The 6468-nt window shown below is 49.1% G+C and overlaps 1 long non-coding RNA gene across 1 annotated transcript; it reads left to right on the plus strand.

Annotated features, from left to right (window-relative positions):
- Nucleotides 1-1683: 1683 nt before the first annotated feature.
- LOC134296427 (uncharacterized) lies at nucleotides 1684-6206 on the plus strand. The gene is made up of 2 exons (XR_010003163.1): nucleotides 1684-4141; nucleotides 4283-6206. It is a non-coding gene; the product is annotated as an uncharacterized LOC134296427 (long non-coding RNA).
- Nucleotides 6207-6468: the final 262 nt, after the last annotated feature.

A 6468-nucleotide genomic window follows, 5' to 3' on the forward strand; every position in this document is an offset into this window, starting at 1 on the left:
AAGATAGTTCAAAAATCAAGACTTTATGTTCTATATTCCATATATTTATAGTAGAAGGTGATTGAGACTTTTTACTGGAGTTTACTGTGGATTATCCCTGCATTCTGAGGCAAGAGATAACAACTTCATGAATTGTAAAATCATGCTGCTAAAACTCCACTTCTATGACTTTCCATATTGGGTTCCCCAGATGTTGTAAACCTCGTTCTTATCAAATGTTTTCAATTGTTTATATCATCCATGATTCCCCTTTATGCAATGTCACCCACCTTTATGGATTCTCCTTTATTTCCTTGAAATCTATCTATCTGCCTATATGTATTTGTACTCTTTGGGATCCCCGGAAAATATGTATTCTTCCCAGCAGGGTTTATGTTCCAACTTTATTTTAATTTTCATTCTATCCCATATAATTGTCAAATCATGAAATCAAATGGGAAATATTATGACCCCAACGTGAACTCTAGCCCTATGACCCAGACCTCCCTTCCCAAAAACAAAAGGATAATCTGCCACCGTTTAATCCAATCTCATTCCGATCGCATGGACAATATAGGGTTTGAGTCACCAAAATTCCTAAAGGTGACTCGCCCCCAAGGCAAACATTGTCATATCCCAGGCCAGGACGCCTCAGGAAGGCACCCCTGTGGAGCCCGTCAATGACGGCTCATCACCACCCTTCTTTACTTCCCGTCTGACACCCCAAAGGCATATCTAAGATCTGTGAACGTGACAGGACCCCGGACATCCCTGATGGGTGCCATTAATTCCTTTAGAAATCGGCTGGGCCAGAATTAATCTGATATTTCCTGTCCTGTCACCTCATTGTTTCAATAGCTCCCGCCTCCTCCTCTCTGATTGGCCCGGGTGGGGACAAAAAGTGGCTCCCCATTGGGCCAGCAGAGCAAGGCGGGAAACGAAAGCCCGCCTCGTTCAACCTCCCAGCCTATCCGCGATCAGATGGGCGGGGAAGCGGGGCGGGAAATTCAAAGGGCTGTCAGACCGAAACATTGTATAAATATGGCTTTATTTGAAACATATGTTACGCTAGTAGACTGAATGATCGGTACTAGTGTCCTTTTCAGCTGAATCGCTAAATAAAGACTCCTTGGCGGATTTTCCTTCATCTTTGGCGGACCTTCTTCATTTCGGCTCCAGGTTGTATTGCGGCTCATATTCTCCTTTTGGCTTCGCCAAGGTCCGTTCCCTCAGGACCGGGTCGGGTCTCTCCTTAAGGGCCCGATCCCCTAAAACGCGGTCGACAACATAATTTGGCTTTACCACGAAGGGACTTGCTTGGAAGTTCCAAAAATCAATTTTTTAGGCTAAAATTCCAAGCGGCGACCTTGGTCCAGATATTCTGGAACAGGTTGGGGAGAGAAACGGCTGCAAGGAGGGCCCTCCGACCAACAATTTGACCTCATTTCACATCCAAATTTCTCTGGCAGTCCCTTTCTCTCTCTAGATCTGATTCAGGGTACTGAACAAAGGAGCCAGATAGGAGGAAGCAGATTTTTAGCTCCTCGAAGGAAAGGCGCCAACGTGAAACAGGGGACGCCCTGGAAAAAAATAAAAGGGAACCGGCCCCGTTGTTGAGACCCAGGTGGGCGGAGCTCTGGAGGTATTGCACTTCGGATCAGGGCTCGGTAACAAATTCCTGGTGAAACGCTGGCACCCGGGGGGCGTGTGAGAACAGTCTGGCTTGTAAGATTACAGGTTCAAGGACCGTGGGGTAGGGGAACGGTTGTGTTCCCGGGGCACCTGCGGATTCCACGGACGCCAGCCATTCAGTCTTGGTGGAGGGAACTCTCGGAAGGATGAGCGGCACCTAGCCGGTTGGGTGAGTCGTTACTCCGTTAACTGTCAGGTCTGGGCAGGGGCTGAGCCAAGAATGGGTGTTTGTTCAGCACGTCTAGGGTGTCCCACCCCAGCAGACATCCCCAGGGATTCTCCATTGGGCAAGATCCTGGCCAATTGGGGTGGGCTTTGCATCGAAAAACATGGTGCAGGCCAGGTTGGGCTAACTCAGAGCACATAAGTGGCCCCTTGTGGCCCTTGAAGGGGGAACAGCTTGCCCCCCCTTGCTCGAGTCGCCGAATTCAGAGTGTTGACCTAAGGTGACTCGCCAGGGGGAGGGCAAGTGGTCCCAACTTGCTTATGCTGCGATGTTCATGGCCTTAAGCCAGAGGGAGAGTGGAAGGGGAGAGGGGGTCCAAGTCTTCCCATGCAGGGACGTGGGCTCCAAACCTACCCTCCTCAGAAGCTCCTCTCTAGACCTACTTCCCCTTACCCCCTCCTCCAGAGGATTTTCTGGACACATTTGCTTGCCCTCTCCCCCAATCCCTATCCCTACTTTTTCTCCTCACCCTGAGTCCTACACTGATCCAGGACTCCCAAATTGGCCTTCCAAGGGAACCCTTACTTCAGGGATCCCCCCCCCAAGAAATTCCCCTCCAGAGAGTTCAGCCCAGTCTATCGTGAAGGAGGGCTCCCAGCCCCCTCCCCTCTCACCCCGAAACACACCTGATCCAAAACACTGTTCCTCTTCTCAAGTCACACTCTCTCAGCCCCCATCCCAGCCGTTCCTTTGAAGCCTGATGCCCCCCCCCCAAATTGTATCTGCCCCTGCCACTCAACTCCTGCCACATTCTGAGTTTTCCTCAGATGGGAAGAATCGCCCCACCATCCCCCTCCTTCTCTTGCCCCCACCAGGCTCTCTCTCTCTCTCTCTCTCTCTCTCTCTGCGCTCATTCCTCTCTTGGAGAGAGAGGAGAAGGAGGGGCCGCGGGGAGATTGTGCAAAGAGGACACTTTTTTCCTCTTCCTGTTTTTGGAGGGGCAAAGGGGGGAGAAGATTCAGTCCTGAAGCCTGCCACCAAGATCTATAGTTCTCCAAGGATTGCTTCCTTCTTTCAAATCAAATCTTCTCCAACTTGATATTCTGCCTTGCCTACCCTCAAATTGTACCCTTTTTTTCTTTTCTCTCTCTCTCTCTTCCCCGGCCTGAGTGAAAATCTCTCTCTCTCCCTCAAATCTCAAATCCATTTCTCCTCTCCTTCCTCTCTTCTCACCTTTTAAAATCCCTTATTTCCCTTTGTTCCCATTTTCTAGACACTATCCCTAAGATTTTACCTCAGTGTTGTCTTATATTTCCTTTGGTCCTTACAAAAGGGGGGAGGGGGGCCATTCCTTTAGCCGCTTCTGTTTCTTAATTTCCCCTTTTTCTTTCTTTCCCATCTGGGAAGCATGGCAAAGGATTTGGGTGGGGGAAGGGGACTCCCAGAAAAGTGTTGATTAAATTTTGTGTGTTTATGTAATGTGTGGGCTGTAAACTCTTCTCTACTCATCCCGTTGCCTTAAAAGCCACCAGTGATATATAGTTTTCTGGGAAGGAGGGCTGGAATGGACTAGCTTAGTGCTATGCTCTCTCTCCCTCCCTTTTCTTCTGTGCCATCTCACCTCCCTATTTTCAAAGGTTCAAGCCCTAATATTTTGTGAGACCCCCCCCCCCCAGAGAAAACCTGCTGCTTCTGTGGTTTTAACTTTTTCTTGTCTCTCTCTCCTCAAGCCTCCCTTATCTTAGAGAGAAAAGGGGGGGGGATGGAAGAATTGATGTATTTTTCTATATGTGAGTTTTTTCTCTCTCTCTCTCTCTCTTCCACTTCATGTTTTCCTAGGCCAAAATGCACTTCAACATTCTCCTTTTTCAAAGCTCCCCCCCCCTTCCTTCCCAGCATCCCCGTTTCTCCTTATAAACATTCAGTCAAAATCCTGGTTTACTTTTATAGTAAAGGCACTCTTTCACTCTCCACAGTTCCCCAACAATCTCCTTTCTTCCTTTCGGGTCCTTCTCCCTCCCTTTCCCTGAGTGCATGCGTGTGAATGTTTTAAAAATCCCTCTAACTGCCTTTAATTATGAGGGGGGGCAGTACAGAGTCCAGGGGACCTTCCAGGCACAGCTGAAGAGATCCAGAGGACCGGACCCAACCACCTGACTGAGGACATCAGACCAGACTGCAAGACCCATAATCCATACCTGCCACCATGAACAGTTCTAAGACCTGGGTAGGGGCTCTCGGAGTGCGCTGTGGATTTCATGCAGCAGCTAGAACCCAGAGGCCATTGGAGATGGTCCTGTGAGGGTAAGCCCGGACCCCCAGTCACCCAGAAGAGACAGCCCCACCTGTGGCTGATCTGAGACCCCTACGGGGGAAGCAGCCCCATCTGCCTGGCTCAGGGGCTAGAGACTAAGACACTGCTGAAAGGATTCTTGCACATGGCAGGCTTTTATGGCCAGACCACCGTATGGTGCCCTCCAGCTGGCCTGGTTCTGCCCTGGCAAAGGGCTACTGAGTGCAGGTCTGCCTTTGACGCTGCCAAGGAGGCCCTCATGACATCACCAGGGGACAGAATTGGCCGCCATGGCAGAAGATGTCCCAGAAGAAATGAACAGGATTCTACCAGTGACCACCATGAGGGAAGGATGTTCCACTTTCACCAGAGCTGTGCCAAAGAAGGACCCCAGGACTGCTGGAGCCCTCACAAGGTATGAGTGACTTCCCTGACTAACCCCACCACGGGAGGGAGGGGGGCTTATAATCTGTCCTTAGTTTCCCTAGGCACTCTCTCCTTTCCGTCTCCTCTGTTGGAGTGCTGGACCTGCCTGCAGTCACCAGGAGGCGCCGTGCTGTGAGGCGCAGAAGCTGTGCCCAGTTGCCCCCAGCTGCCAACTACAAAGGGGGGCCCAAGCTGCAGCCAAGAAAAGGCAGCCAAATGGGAGTACTGCATCACAGCCTCCATCATCCCCAGCCCTCACCACCTCCACCTTCATGCTCCATTTCCCATGACTCCAGACCAAGGGACATCTGTTTCAACACCATGGGATCACCCACCACTGACTGAACCTCAGCTTTCACCTCTTCAAGCTCCTGCCCTCCAACAAAAAGGCACAATCTGATCTACCAAGGCAGAGGCCCTGCATGCAGTGAAATGTCGGGGCTTTGGGAAATGTTCATAGCCATTTCCAAGCCCCGAAGGGGGGAAAATGTGATCGAGGTGACCTCCCCTCCAGGACTTTGTAAAAGATAGTTCAAAAATCAAGACTTTATGTTCTATATTCCATATATTTATAGTAGAAGGTGATTGAGACTTTTTACTGGAGTTTACTGTGGATTATCCCTGCATTCTGAGGCAAGAGATAACAACTTCATGAATTGTAAAATCATGCTGCTAAAACTCCACTTCTATGACTTTCCATATTGGGTTCCCCAGATGTTGTAAACCTCGTTCTTATCAAATGTTTTCAATTGTTTATATCATCCATGATTCCCCTTTATGCAATGTCACCCACCTTTATGGATTCTCCTTTATTTCCTTGAAATCTATCTATCTGCCTATATGTATTTGTACTCTTTGGGATCCCCGGAAAATATGTATTCTTCCCAGCAGGGTTTATGTTCCAACTTTATTTTAATTTTCATTCTATCCCATATAATTGTCAAATCATGAAATCAAATGGGAAATATTATGACCCCAACGTGAACTCTAGCCCTATGACCCAGACCTCCCTTCCCAAAAACAAAAGGATAATCTGCCACCGTTTAATCCAATCTCATTCCGATCGCATGGACAATATAGGGTTTGAGTCACCAAAATTCCTAAAGGTGACTCGCCCCCAAGGCAAACATTGTCATATCCCAGGCCAGGACGCCTCAGGAAGGCACCCCTGTGGAGCCCGTCAATGACGGCTCATCACCACCCTTCTTTACTTCCCGTCTGACACCCCAAAGGCATATCTAAGATCTGTGAACGTGACAGGACCCCGGACATCCCTGATGGGTGCCATTAATTCCTTTAGAAATCGGCTGGGCCAGAATTAATCTGATATTTCCTGTCCTGTCACCTCATTGTTTCAATAGCTCCCGCCTCCTCCTCTCTGATTGGCCCGGGTGGGGACAAAAAGTGGCTCCCCATTGGGCCAGCAGAGCAAGGCGGGAAACGAAAGCCCACCTCGTTCAACCTCCCAGCCTATCCGCGATCAGATGGGCGGGGAAGCGGGGCGGGAAATTCAAAGGGCTGTCAGACCGAAACATTGTATAAATATGGCTTTATTTGAAACATATGTTACGCTAGTAGACTGAATGATCGGTACTAGTGTCCTTTTCAGCTGAATCGCTAAATAAAGACTCCTTGGCGGATTTTCCTTCATCTTTGGCGGACCTTCTTCATTTCGGCTCCAGGTTGTATTGCGGCTCATATTCTCCTTTTGGCTTCGCCAAGGTCCGTTCCCTCAGGACCGGGTCGGGTCTCTCCTTAAGGGCCCGATCCCCTAAAACGCGGTCGACAACAAAACCACATAGCAACATTACCAGCTGTCCCTCAGAATCTTAGTGCCTCAAAAATCCCTATCCTGTTTTCCAGCCCTTTAAACAATTAATTAATAGTAAATACTTTATTATTATTAATTTAT

Source organism: Anolis carolinensis, chromosome 2, assembly GCF_035594765.1.
Source record: "Anolis carolinensis isolate JA03-04 chromosome 2, rAnoCar3.1.pri, whole genome shotgun sequence".
Lineage (NCBI taxonomy): Eukaryota > Metazoa > Chordata > Lepidosauria > Squamata > Dactyloidae > Anolis > Anolis carolinensis.